The sequence below is a fragment of the Sphaerodactylus townsendi genome, linkage group LG05, assembly GCF_021028975.2.
Source record: "Sphaerodactylus townsendi isolate TG3544 linkage group LG05, MPM_Stown_v2.3, whole genome shotgun sequence".
Classification (NCBI taxonomy): Eukaryota; Metazoa; Chordata; class Lepidosauria; order Squamata; family Sphaerodactylidae; genus Sphaerodactylus; species Sphaerodactylus townsendi.
Window position 1 is genome coordinate 115,617,956 of NC_059429.1, and position 15,181 is coordinate 115,633,136.

General features: G+C 42.8%; 1 protein-coding gene across 6 annotated transcripts in view; it reads right to left on the reverse strand.

The window, feature by feature from the left end:
- Window positions 1-15,181, reverse strand: part of LOC125433184 (activity dependent neuroprotector homeobox) — a 46,551-nt gene that overhangs the window by 10,403 nt on the left and 20,967 nt on the right. For 4 of the 6 annotated variants that reach the window (XM_048497620.1, XM_048497616.1, XM_048497621.1 and 1 more), the window contains exon 2: window positions 2,183-2,293. The exons of the other annotated variants lie outside the window; for them this stretch is intronic. The gene's annotated coding sequence lies outside the window, so the exon portion shown is untranslated. The remainder of the gene's footprint in view (window positions 1-2,182; window positions 2,294-15,181) is intronic. 6 annotated transcript variants of the gene reach the window in all.

Genomic DNA, 15,181 nt, shown 5'->3' on the forward strand with positions numbered 1-15,181 from the left:
CGTCTACATGACAACTTGATTCACAAAGGCAACTTGATGCACATTTTGACAAAATGCCACCGTATGATAAAACCATTGAGAAATGGGAGTTAAATTTTCAGGGTTCATTGCAAGACAACTTCTAGCAGTGTACATGGAATTTGAAATAATGCCTTATTCTAGAATTCAGTTACAAGGAGCCCCAATGTACACAACAGACTTGAACATATCTGACAGGGATTTTGATTTTAATCTCTGCACAGCTGTACAGACAAGTGGCAACTTTGTATCTTAGGGCATTTTGTTGATAATCATGGTTGGTGAGTAATTAGCCTGATTATTCACTTATAAGGAAGCTGATTGCTTCTTTTTTATTATTATTTATTAATTTAGTGCTGCGCCCTTCCCACCCACAGCCAGGCTCAGGGCAGCCAACACAAATGTCTAAAATACAATGGCGATTTGAACAGTCTCACCCACATCACATTCCCAAACTCCATGATAATTTCACAAGATCTTATAGGTAAGGAAAGGGGACACTAGCCCAGGGCCAAAATGACATATGGACCAGCACTGTCAGTTAAAAGCCCGGCAGAATATCTGAGTCTTATAGGCCCTGCAAATTCTCTGATTTAGAACACTCCAATACATGCACACAGGCACACACACAAACACCCTACACTCAAAAGCACAGCTGGGTTACAACTGGATAAAAACACTTTATCATTTAAAAATCAACAAGTCCCAAATCTATCTAACCCACATAATTTTTTCCCACATAGTCATGGCTGACTTATGGTGACTCTATAGGGGTTTTAAGGAAAGAGATGTTCACAGGTGGTTAGTCATTGCCTTCCCCCACATCATGACCTTGGTATTCCATGGAGGTCTCCCTATTCCAAACACCAGCCAGGGAACACCCTTGCTTAGCTTCTGAGTTCTGAGAAGATCAGGCTATTTGTTATACAAAGCAGGCACTCCTAGGAACAGCACCAACCTGTTGATCTGTTCAACAAGAGCAGGTCCAAGAGCACCCCAAAGATCTTAACCTACTAAAAGGAACTGACAAGACACTCTGTCTTTCTAATCACCATCATTTGCCTTGTCTGGATCAAGCTTCTTTGTTTACCCTCAGTCACCTGACCACAGCCTCAAGTTGCTATAACAAGAGACATATTAATAATCTTCCCCAAGAAATGTGTGCCTTTCTTCCAGTGGAAGAAAGGAAGGGTCCAATTGGAAGAAGTGGCCTTCACAAGCTGAAGAACTCTGTTGAGATCAGTCAAGGAGACCAAACTGAAACTATCCACAGAGCTATAATAAGATATTGCCTCTAATGCATCAAGCACAGGATCTACCTTCAGTCTGGCATGCAAGTTGGACTGAATAATAGAAAGCTTTGTCAGTAAAGAATCAAGCAAAATAGTTACCGCTAATATTTAGACTGTACTAGGCCAAGGTCCTGGACCACCCAAAATATTCCTGCTGGACAAGAGTCAGCAGATCCAATGGAAACAGGAAAACAAAGCCTTTGTTGCCATCATCACTGCTACTTCTTAGGCCTTTAAATGGGTATTCTAGCATGTTCAGATTTGGCATCAGTTTTCAGCCAACTGATGCTTGTCTTCCCAAGCACTTCACAGAGCCCAGCTCCTTGATAAAAGGAGAGTTCAGAGCCCTCCTTGAAGAGTGGAAAACGATGGTGCCAGAGAGCAATCCTGTCAATAGTACCCTGCAATCCAGCATTCTGTGCTGGTATAAGTGCCTCTGTAGGGCTAATGGTCAGCCTCTCAAAGTTCCCCAGGCTCAGTGGAAACCAACTGGATCCATTAGTTTTTGGGGTTGACAATCCAATCAACTCTGTCATGGAGTTTTATTAAGAAAAATTAACATGTTAACATGATGCAGTCCAATCTTAAGAACAGATGACTTAACTAATGGCCAACACTGGAAAATACCTGTTCCACAGATAGCTCTTCAAACTCTTGAAAAATGTTTAAGTATTTACATTTAAATGTTTTCTTATCGTATAACAGTACAAAAGGTTAGAGTTCTGCATCCCTTATCCCATATTGTTCTCCACCCATCTTTGACTAATTTAACATATTAAAAAACTGCCTGGAAAAGCTCACACAGCAATTATTTTTGGGAACTGACACAACAGTTTATCCACTTAGAATTCTGATCTTGATTTGGGAATTACCTTGAAGAACTGAACAAAAGGTAGGATTATTAGTTTCTAGTTCTTCTCAAATACACCATCCAGAATTTGTATCAAGCCTGAAACTTGACAGCAGGCACAGATGATACAGAGCTGAAAGAGAGAGACAACACAATCTCAGAAATTCAACAGGTAGAAAGTGATGCAAAAATGGGAGAAAAACCCTAGCCTTACACTCAGCCAAGAAACTTATGGAATGATTGTGACCCACTGGAGAGGATCCAACCAAAAAAACTCACAGAAGAAGTTGGTGGAATGGCCCCCCCCCCCCCCCCCCCCCAAAAAAAAAATTCTGGACATCCTCTCAGTGCACTAGTAACCTTACAAACAAAATGAATCCAAGTATGCTGGGGTATGCTAGGGTAACCCAACAAAGGCGGAATGTTTAATACTGTTTTCTCTTCTACTGATCCAAGCCACCAATTTTACTTCATTCCTCCCTCATCAACGTGGTGCATTTTGTTGTCTTTGCTCTCTCAACCACCAGAGAGGATATTATGGAAGACAGGGAAAGGTCTGCTCCACCAATTCCTTTGTGAATTGTTCTGTTGGCCCCAACCCACGATCTTTTAGCCTAGTCTACCCCACTCTGTTGCTTTTAGGATGAAACTAGGGGAAAATGGTATCTTCTCAATGAGTAATTAAACCATGGAATTCACTGCCAGTGGAAGTAGGGATGGCCATGAGCAGTCCAATGACTATTAGCCAATGTGATTCCATACACAGATGCAGCAAATACCAGAGCTAGGAATCAGCATCGGGAAGTCCTTGACCTCTAGCTGTTTGTTGGCTGTCTGGAATACAGTCTGGAATGTCATTGAATCACTGGCCTGAGCAAGCAGGGCTCTCCTTACGGAGTGAAAAGCCATTCTGAGATCCTTGAAGAAAGGGCAGAAGAAAAAAATGTGAACACTAATAATAAACTGGTGAGGTACAGCCACCTGGGAAATTTTTAAGGTGATGCAAATATGCTATGCTACTAAAAAACACAGTGGAATCTATGTAGGTGGTAGAGATACATCAACATTTAAAATATCATGGGCAACGTTCCCTGTAACCTGCACTTGAAGCCACTCAGATAGTCTTGGTGCCTAGCACATAAAAGCATTTGCTGTTCACTGAGCGGCTGATTTGGGGGAGTTCTATTTAGGCGCGAATAATGCACGTCAAATTAAAAAGAGGCAGCAGATCTGGAGCAGGGGGAGGGGCTGCCCAGCAGGGCAGTTAGGCATGAATATCAATGCGTCAAATTAGAAGGAGCTGGGAAAGGACTGGGAGCACCCAGTGACCAGTGACAACTACCCAGGCCAGTAGCTGCTGCCCATGTCGCCCACCCTAGAGAAAAGAAGGGAACTGCTCAGCCCAGCCCAGCCACCTATCAGCACTTTGTTCCCCCTCCCCCACCAGAATCGTGGAGAGATCATCAGCATGGACTCCAAGCAGGTAGCAGTACATGCAGAACACAGGTCAGCCTTGGGCTTCTGAGGATCAGAGAGGAACTTCAGTGCATTGGCTATGCCACGAGGAGAGTGCCTTGGCCTTGTCAGTTAGGGACCCTACATTTCCCACGAAAGGTAGTCTTAGACAATCTCAGCTGCAACAAGGCTGATCCAGGTTTACAGGACTTTAGGAAATTGATAAGAAGTACAGCAACTGGCACTGAGAGTCAGGAAGGTATGGTTAGAGTGGGATCTAGACTCCTCGGGGCCAAACCTCCTGCCCTCCTCCACCAGGAGCAAGGAGCCTCTCCCTTCCCCATCAAGCAGTCTCTGATGCAGCTGCCATGATCCAGCTCAGTTTCTGCCACCTGAGAAGGGGGGAGGCAGGCAGGTGGGCTGCGAGTCCCACTATAGCTCTGCTGGGGCACAGAAGAGGTCAAATTTCTTCTCACCCCTGATAAAACAATCCAGAAGCAGCAACTTTCTTCTCTGCTGTGCCAGTTCTCAGTGCAGCTGGGATTTGAAAAAAGTTCAGCATGCGTTTCTTCCCCTAAAATGGTGCTCCTGCTTCCCATTGACACTTTCATTTTCCTCCAATCACAACTCCAAAAGTCTACATGTTGAAGGTGCTCGAAGGAAAATGAAGTGTTTACTTTCCTCCTCTTCCGGCCCTGGCTCGCCTTGTGATGGATCTCTTTTGGGTTAGTGAGCAAGCTCTGTTTTCCCTGTGCAGGTATCCAAATGGCATCTCTCCTCAAGAGAGAAGCAGCAGCTGTTCTGTATTATTTCAACAGGATTGTCTTTCTGCGAAGAAATGGAAGGGGCAGGAACTAGGAAAGAACCTCTTGTTAGCTGCCCCATTTGCTTCCTTGAGCTCTTATTTGCTAGCATTAACATACACCTGGACAGATATTTACAGGGAAAAGAAGGAGCATTCAAACCTCCGCAGATTCTATCAGTGAATAAAGAGGGACTTTAAGCATTAGGCTTATGCTAACTTTATTTGGAACTAGACAAAAAGAATAGATTGTAGGCAGCCACAATAAAAGCAAAATAAAGATCTAGTTAAAATCCTGTGAGGGATGGTTCTTTGGAGAGCAATCCTAACAGATCTTCTCTTTTAATCTCTCTCCTTTTTTATCTCTTTTCACCTACCTCTCCTCTATCTCCCCATCTTTCTCTCCTTTCTTTCTCTCTTTTGATCTCTCTCCCTCGTTCGCATTATTTTTTCCTCCTTTTTTCATTGTCCCTTTCCCCTTCCCTTTCCGGAATGATGTTTTTCCCAGGACGTAACATTATTATCAATATTACTGGATCTCAAGAGTGCAAAAGAAAGTTCCTCCATCATACACAATCTCAGCATTCTCGGGCTTTTCTTTTTCAGGAACAGGGAATTACAAGAACTGGTTTGTTTTTGGGCGGAAAGGGGGCAGAGAAGAATTATGACAAGGCAATGATCAGTAATTGAAAAGATTCCCTGGAGCAAAGATGTCTATTATAAAGATGATCTTTGTTTTATGCCTATTCTGCATATGAATGGAGACATCTATTGACTCAGTCCTAAATGGCCGAGGCTAGCCCAAGCTTGGAAGCTAAGCAAAGTCTGCTGTGGATGGGAGTTAGTAGAAGTGTAGGGTCAATATGAAGAGGCAGGCAATGGCAAACCACTTCTGAATATCTCTTGCCCTGAAAACCAGCTGTGACTTAAGGTCACCCTCCCCCAAATAGAGAGATGTCCTTTAAAAGCTCCATTATTTATACATCTAATCCAGATGCATGCCATGCACTAATAACTCAATGGAAAAGTGCTTTTTTAATTGTAAATATACGCTGGATACACAGTAGTTCTGAATTTCAAATATTTTTCCTCAAACCATCAAAGTTTCCGCTCAGTGGTCGGGAAAAATTAGAGGGAACACTGATCACGGGCAATATAAAAAGTACAAGAATGGTGAAAGCACACACAAAAAAGGGTGTGGAGGGAAGGGATTAGATGTTTAAGAGGAAGCCATATTCTATATAAAGAAAAATATAAAGGTCTGAGTGACATGGATACATTCCTCTCGACGTCTCAAAGACTTCAGATACAGAGGCAAATTGAGAAAGCAAGCTGGACTGGATGGAACTTTGATGAGCAAAGCAACTCTTGAGTACCTAAGCCCCACACATAACTAGATGAAAATCCATTCAGCTAAGGACAGTTATGTGAAGGACGCAACTTATACTAGGTTCATCTAATTCTAGTATAATTTCCCTCAACATCTCTATTTCAGAGAAGGAAAATAATTAATTAAAATATCCAAGACAGCTAAAGGACATACCAGAAGTGCACATGGCTCAACAGAAGCCACTCCTTAGATCCAGATACATAAACCATCAGAGATGTGGTGGTTTATGCAGAAGCTGACGACAATCGATTCATAAACCCTCTGAGTTAAAAGTCCCTCTTCTGCTACAGTTCTTTTATCTTACAAATTCTGATAGGAAGAATCTATAATGCCCGCATAGCGCTTTTATAACGGCGTGCCATTAAAGCAAAGTGTTTAATATTCTGAGAGGATACTCAGCAAAAGGAGGATTTACCAGCAGCCTGTTGGAAAGGTCTAGAAACGAGACCCGTTTGCTCAGGAAGAAACCGACTGAACTGCAGACAGATCTGACATTTTCAATGACTAAGACAGAATGGCTGTCCCATTTCAATGAAGATGTCTAGTCCAAACACACACGCGCACGCACACGCGCGCGCGCACACACACACACACACACCCATGAAAAATATCATCTGAGGACAGAACCTGCTAATTCCCCCTCAACGCCCCCCCCCCAAAGAGTTTGGAGAGGAGAGGCTGCAAAGACCCACAGTAGCAAAATCAAGATGCTAAGCCACATCTCTCATGTAGTTCATACAGATCAGCTCAATATCTCATTCTACCCAGAAATACCAAAGGGCTCAGGCATCTCATCATCTCCCCCTTGTTCGCAGAGCTACCCAGTCACTGGTTCCTCTTTTTCCTCTGCTCCCTTGCTTGCACTGGTGACGTCTCCATGGCTTGTGGGGGAGAGGGTGGTTCCCACTCTTCCACCTGTCTACCACTGTTGTTCACATAGTGCAGGGACAGCAGTAGCAATTCCCACCCCTTGTCCCTAACCCTATTTCTCCTTCCCCCACCAGCCAGGAACACCACTGAAGCCTCAGCTCTGGTTCTCCCCTCTGAGAAACCTGTGGAACAACCCCCCCTCCCCCTGCTGCTATTCCCCACATGCACAGAACCTGCTTCTACAGTCCCCAAGGAATGACGTGGGCAATGGTTTCCACCCCTCCTCCCACCTGCCTACTGTAAGTGATGCTACCTTGGCCCCCCTCCTCTTCTTCTTTCTCACCCCGCCCCCACATGCAGGGTTACCTCTCCCTGCCTATTCAAGTAGTGGCAACAGTAACAGCTCCCACTCCTCCTTGCATGGGCATCTTTTTCTTCCTTCCCCACTATTTCCTCTCTTTCTCCTCCTGGCAACCCCCTTTATCCTCAGCTGCTTCTTCCTCTTTCCTACCAACTAGCAAAACAACATTTTATCTGCTCCATCTTCAGCTATATTATTTATTTACTACACAACATTCCTCATACATATTGCAAAGATACAATCACCATCCTGAGTTCCATGGAGGACAAAAATATGCTATAGAGCAGTGGTCTCCAGCCTTTTTCCACTCACAGACCCCTTGGTAACCCATTTCCCTAAAATTGTACCCTCAAATTAGCAAACTCATTACATATTTTTTTTCATGCACACCCAAACACTCTGGCGCATACCCCAGGGGGTTGGGAACCACTGCTATAGAAATACTACCAAAATTGTGCCTTCTTTTCTATGTATTGAGTTTCCCTCAGCCAGGATACACAACAACCCAAAAATTTTTTGCTTCCATCAACCTTATGCTGAAAGCTCACTGGAGTGGTGGACTTTAGCGACCAGGACATTTTCAGTCCTGGCCCCCGCCTGGTAGAACATTCTGTACGAGGGGCCCTGGGCCCTGCAAGATTTGATGCAATTTCAAAGGACCTGCAAGACAGAATTGTTACACCGGGCTTATGGTTGAGATGGAAACAGTACAATCAACAGCCCCCATCTCCCTACTCCCTCCCCAATCATCACATAAAGATTTCAGTAGCCATCCATCTCAGAATGTTGCACTAATGTTGTTAAATTTTTTAATATGAACTATATTTATTGTATTTTACATGATGTAAGCCATCCTGAGTCAATAAGGGGAAGGGTGGCATATAAATATCAAAAACAATAATAGTAACAATAACATTTGGGTCTTGAGCCTCAGGTGATTGTGCAGCCCCGCCTGTCATATTATGAACCCTAAGAATTGCCTTTTGGGTCATCTTTTTCAAAGGACCTCTTCCGTTCTGAATCCAGAGAGAACAAGAGGCCATTCCTCTCCTCTCAGTACACAGGGACTAGGGACAAAGTTGAAGGTAGGTAGATACTTTATGGTACAGCAACATATAACCCATATTGTGCCAAACACTAGATGAAATTTCAAGCAGTTACTTTCATTCAATCCACACAGAAAGCTTTCTCTGATCAGCTCCAACCAACACTTTTACTGATGCCTGCTGACTGATTTTAAAAACCTCATTCCTTGACATTCTGTGGGTGGATCTACCAACTGTGGGCATCCATTTTGTGACTGTGCTCACCCCCACCCCCTCACAGCTCAAAAAGGTTGGGGACCCTTGTGGTACTACATGAAAGAGCCCTCTGCTCACACACTGCCACTTCCTTAATACTGTCTCTTATTTGGAGTCAACAAACAATTTCTATTTTAGTGCCAACTATGGCTTACTGTTCATTCTAAACCAGTTAACAATGGCTCCTTCCCCCTCACCCTAGGATTACAAACCAGTTTTAAACCATAATTCCTAACTTCAGCAAGTTACAATCTGGAGGCTCAAATTTATTATTTTCATACCCATGCTGTACCAAAATAATTTACAACTAGCTAAATCATTTAAATAGTAATGACTTGGATCCCTAAGAAGGCACTAAGACAATTGTCTAGACAGCCTAAGAGTTCAGACAAGGCCACTAGTAGCTATTGGGTCACGGCCAAAGTAAATCAAACAAAAGGTCAGCTGGACTGGGCCCACTTATAATCTTAAATGTAACTGCAGTACCTGAATTAGTTCACGATAACGCTTCGAACAAGTAGAACAGTGATAATTGGGAAGAGCCAAAATCAATTCATCTTTATAGCTTGCATTTAAAGACTTGTTCCCACAAGCAGAATACACTTCCATTCACACAAAAGGTTAGTTTTCAAGATTCTTGCCACCTTTCTTGTCTGCTCTTCCAGAGGGATTTCCTGATCCTCAGGCAGCTTTTCTGGTACAGACCCTGCAGCAGAAACTGGGGGTGGGGGAGAGGAGAGCCCTTGTGCAAACCGAGCTCTGCAGCAGGTCTTGGGAAAGACATTTTCTTGGGAAAGACATTTTCTTTAGCGCAAACAATCGTGCTTGGTAAATTTTGGTTTGGGGTAAATAAAAACCTGGACATTTCCAGTAAAGCCACATAAAGCTGATATTTTAAGAGACGAAATGTTTCGGTTCTTCCAGCTGATGTTGGGGAAGGGGTATCTTCAACTGAATGCTGGACTGCAGCATTCAACGGATACGTTTTCTCAGCTCCTCCACCACTTCCAAAGTCCATGTGGACTTGGGGACTGGCAGTGGAGGGGGGTGGGGGGAGCTTTAACTGAATGCTAGCCACCAGCATTCAGTTGGTCCTCTTGAGCCAATAAAGCTGAATCATATTAGGCTCTGCCAAATAGCCTGGGAATTTCTTTCGGTGTAAGAAAAAACAACAACCAAAAAACCCAATAAGGGGTTATTCGGGTATTTACCAAATCACCACCCCTACCTGTGGCTGAACCCAGTGGGCTGTGTGTGCATGTGAACTAGTGGAAGCATATCTTCCCATCTGACCCTTGCCCCAGCACTCATAAAACTCCAGTCAAAGGGAGCAATGTGGACAAATGCTGCAAGTGGTGAATGTGGGGAGATGCAGAAATGAGGGGGAGTCAGGTGGAAATGCCAGCAGAGAAAAAGTTAAAAAGTTTTCTACAGAAATAATACGGCGGAGAGGAATGTTCACCTGAATCTTCATTGTATTTTTTTCCAGGATGCTCTACTGACCCTCAGCGTTAGCTTTTCAAGGATCTTTGAGGGCTGTTAGTAAAGGAAAAGGCAAGAAAAATTCCACCACCACAAACATCTGCCATTTACGGTTCAATGGATTCAAATTATGGAAACTATCTATTTACCTGCGCTAACAAGTTTCAAGAGGCAAAAGCATATTAAGTACTAACTCAGTACTCACAGGACCACTTGGAAGAATCATGCATTTGACAAGAACTAAAATGCCACCTAGGTCCAACCTCTAACCACAAGACAAGAGTTTGCACTCAGCAGCAAAACTGACACAAATCAAATTACAGATTCCCACTGGCAGACAATACAGCAAAAAAAAGAGTCTAAGAAAACAACCATTGGCTACTTACTGTGAACGGTCCTTCTTCTCTGAGCTAGGAGGACATCTTGTAGGTGTTTCTCACCATCCAATCAGGGAGGCAGAAAATAACTTTTTACTCCTTCCTGTTTTCTACTTTCTTCCTTTCTGTCTCCTTCCTCTCTTCCCTCAGTTTGGAAACTCCATAAAGCTGTTCACATTAGTACTATAACTATAACAAACTAATTTTAACTTAATTAACCAATAATAACCATTGCAGAAGGAGAATAGGCAAAATAGGCAAAAGATGGAAATAAGGTTGTCTTGAAAAAATTTATGACGACCTTGGGAAGGGCAAGATGTCCTCCTAGCTCAGAGGAGGAGAACCATTCACAATAAGTAGCCAATTATTGTTCTCCCACTGAGTGGAGGACATCTTGTGGGATATTCCATAGCAGTGTCCCAAAAGATGGGTGGGTCATTGTAGATTAGATTGATGTACATGCTGTAAGACCTTTCAACCAACAGCAGCATCTGAAGCGCTATTAAGAGTCAATTTTGTAATGTTTTGCAAAGGTTGACACCAAAGACCAAATGGCCGCCTTGCAGAACTCATCTATAGATGCATTTTTGTGAGAGGTGGTGTTGGTAGCAGAACCACATACCAAGTGTGCCATAATTCCGGTCAGAATTTCCAGATTCTGTGCCTTGTAGACTTCCACAAAGCAAGATTTCAAACATTTGCTGATGGTACTGCTTGCGATGCCCTTTGCTAATTTTGGAGAGGAGGTGGATATGGACACTGACTCTTTCTAATGGGTTGAGTTCTGAGGATGTATATTTTTAAAGCTCTCGTCGTGTCCAGTGCATGACACAACACTTCAGTCGGGTGTCTGGGAGTGCGCAAAAAGATGGTAAGCATATCTCTCCATTTCTATGAAACTTAGAATCAACTTTTGGACTAAAGGAGGGAATTGTGTGCAACATTACTTTATCCTTACAGAAAAAGCAGAAGTCCAGGTGGAGAGATGACGTGCTGAGTTCAGTCAGACGCCTTGATAGCTGAAGTGATTGCGACCAAAAAGATAAGCTTCATCCTCAAGAATTTCAGAGACCAATGACAGAGGCTCAAAAGGGGGCTTGGTAAGAGCGTTCAGAAGAACTGCATTCAGTCTCCATGTGGGAAATTTGTGGGACGATTCACGGCTTTGGCTCCTCTGAGAAATTGTATGTGTGGGTGTTAGGTCAGAGAACAATCATCCAGTCAATCGTGGCGAGTGCTGTTATCTGATGTCTAAGGGTGGTCGGAGAAAAGTGAGGATGGTAGGGGGGTTAGGAAGCATAGGATCCAGCTTCTTTCTCCTAGACCAATGGTTCTCAAACTGTGCTCCAGGGAGCATCTGGTGCTATGTGAAGCATCTCCAAGTGCTCCACAAAGAGGTTGGAATAAATGTAATAAGACACCAAAGTTGTGAATTTGTGCAGCCATGAATCGTGTAGAACAGGGGTCTGCAACCCACGGCTCCAGAGCCACATGCAGCTCTTTCAGCCTTATACTGCGGCTCAGCATGGCTTGGAGATTGGAGGGTAGCATGGGCGTGTCCCTCCAGGAAAGGTGAGTGGAGGGGTCAAACTGGAGGCAGCTCCATGCGGAGCCGCCTCTCCGGCTCAGTAGATCTTCGGGACCATGGAAAACGGGTCCAAACAGCTCTTTGGGTGGTAAAGGTTGCTGACCCCTGGTGTAGAAGTATTGGGTAGAAATTATTTTGCTCCTGCAGCATGTCGTGAAGCAGTGTAGATAGCAAGTATTATAGACTGAAGTATATGTCATGCTTCAGCTCAGTCCATTTTGCCCACCACCTTCTTTGCCCACAAGCTGGCATGCCTCACAAGACTTGCAGAAGGCTCTTATGTCTTTCCCCATAGTTGGCCAATAAAATATCTCCTGTACTCTGTCTCTTGTTTTGTTGATGCCCAAATGAGCAGACATAATTGTCTCATGAGCTAGCTATAGTATCTGCAGCCTCTACTTTCTGGGAATTATGAGCTGCTTTTTCCCCCTTCCCAGACGGAAGGTCACTTCCTCCTACCTAAATACTCAGTACAGTCTCTATTGTATAATCATGAAGGATTTAAAACAATACCACTCTGCATCACATAGCTTACGGTTAACTAGAACCTATTACGTTGTAAATCATTCACAATGCCTCAGATAATTTGATATGAATGAAAAATATTATACCAATGATAAATAAATTTTATAATCATAAAGGTGCAGGGAATCTCCAGACACTTCAATTAGAGAGTTCTCTGCTTTCTACCACAGTTCTTTCAAATAATCATCCTGCCACTCTGTTGCATGGATGCCTTGTATCAGCTCTTCTGCATCACTTTCACAGGCTCAACTTGTGATGTCTGAGGCTCTGCTACCAGTGTCTGCCCTTCTGAAAGCTGAGGTCTACATCTGGTTATTACATTTACTGTCTTAATCTGGTTTGTCATTTCCCAATAAAACAGGTACTCCTATGTCATCCCAGACTCCCATTTTCCCAGTAAGTCTTTGTACTTGATGGGAATTTCTGCCAGTTTCACTTCAAACTCAGGCCCATTAATCCCTAATTTGATAGGATCAGTCTGGTTTTTCTGTACCAGATGGGGTTTAATTAAAGTGACTTTTGGCCCAAGCCTACTAATTCCTCATCATTTATTGCCATAGTGTCCATATAATCCCTGTTTAGATCTTCTTTAACTTTCCAGACCTGCAGGAGTTTGGCTGGTTTCTCAGGTTGGCTTCTTCAGCTTGAACAGGGTTACTGGGCTGGTTTGTCACAGGATCTGCCTCTTTAATAAAGACAAATATGCAAGTAATTGGTATTCTGGCTTTCCCTAATTTTGGAAAATGGGATTTTATACGTCCCTCTTCTTGGCAGAAATAACAAGTTATCTCTCCCTTTCTGCTTTGTGGGGGAGAGTTCCACCTTGGCGGGTTGGTTTCAAATGAATAAAACCTCTCTGAAAAGTCCCAAACTTTATTTTTCCTGCTGGGTATTGGGAATATGAGCTTGACCATGTCCCTTCTATTTCATCAAGAAAAGTGGGTGGCTTGTTCCACTGTCTTCAGTTTTGTGTCCCTCAGGAACCAACTGAACTGTGAGGAAACATGCCTATAGAACTGTTCCAAACCTACTAGGTTTTTAAGTTCTTCACATGTCTGAACTTTCCTTTCCTTAATCCACCTATTCAAGGCCCTATCTAGGCAGAATCCCAATTGTGCATATTTACCAGGCTTTTTTGAGCATCTACATAGTGATTCAGAAAATGCCATCATTTCTTTCTGTGGATCATTGGCTGAAGTCTGGATCCTTAAAGAAAACTGTCAAAACCTTCATCGCAGTGACACCAGTAGCTGTGGAAGCATCAACAGCTAATAGTTTTGGCCAAACATTACATTAGATGCAGTTTTTTATTTTCTTATTTACCAGACCTATATTTTTATTATTTAACCCGCTGATATATTATTTTTCAATTGTAGTGTGGAAGAAGATGGAGCAGTTGCTAGTGCTAGAATTGGTGGGCAGGATGAAGGGGTTTTGGATGAATCAGTGACAGCCGGTGCACCAGAACCTCTGAAGGGTTCGACCAACTGCCTACTTCTTCAGAAACTAGCGCCACAGGGAAAAGAACACGATTCCTACTTGGGTTCATTGAGACCAGTGAAAACAAGCCACAGTGCGTCATTTGTGGCAAAATGTTGTCAAACAGTGGAGAAAATAACATTTCGAATGAAATAAAATTTGATGCTTAATAAGGCCAAATGTTTAAAAATACCTTTCATATTCAATTCTGTTGTTTTGGTTCAGTGATAGGGGGAAATACTGTTGCAGCCAAAGACACATGTGCAAAATTGAAGTTTTGAGAAAATGATATTTAAAATTCCAATTTTTAATTACTTACAGTGGGAAAAGTTTAGATCAAAATTTAAGCTATTTAGAATTAGAAAAATAATTAATGGTTTGGTATAATTATATATGGCAAAAGACTAACAACTGAAAATGTACCACTAGATAAAAACAGCCAAGAAAGAACATACATGCCTTTGGCATAAAGGCAATAATAGTTCTCTGTGACAAATTTATTTCCTGAAAAGTGTTCCGCAACTCAAAAAGTTTGAGAACCACAATCCTAGATCAGCGCATGTAGGCTTTCCACATCACACTGTACATGTGTACAGTAGACTTTCTTTGGGATGCCAACATGGTGTTGGCAATTTTTTCACTACGACCTTCTCTAATCAAGGACCTCCTTTCAAGCGCCACATAGTGAAGTTCAGTCGGGAGGGATCCAGATGAAAAATTGGGTCCTTGATGGAGCATATCTCTGCTCAGAGGAAGATGTACAGGTGGTAGCACAGACATTTGGAGCAAGGTAGAAAACCACAGACAATAAAAAGCAATTACTAATTCTTCCACCTTCTCCCTCTGTATTTTGTGCACAGTCTGGGCAGAGTCGACAAAGAGAAGCTCCTGTGGCCAAGGTGATGTCAGAGCATCCAGCTGCTATTGCCATTGGTGGTAAAACGAGTGAAGTATCACCTGATCTGGGCATTGTCCAGGGAGGCAGAGATTAGCATCTAAGGTCTGATGGCCACAATAGTGTTATTATTTTAGAGTGAGATACATTTTAACAAATTATTTTAGTGTATTTATTGTTGATTTAGATGGTTTTAATGAAAGTTTTAAATTGCTCTGAGCCTCCAGGGAAGGATGACAAAGAAATCAAATAAAAAAATAAAAAGAAACCTAGTAATGCATGCACTCCGTGTCGGATATCCTAGGATATTTTGACCTGCAAAAATATTGTGAAGATTGATTCAAAGGTCAGAACAGTCTGAGCTAGGTCTTCCCCAGTAGCAAATTGCTACCATCGAGATTGGGGAAGCTTGCAAAACAGTCAGTAAGATCAGATCAATAATCATCACTCCACTCAACAAGTGGTGATATGAAGAAATACCCTTTCCTTTCTGCTT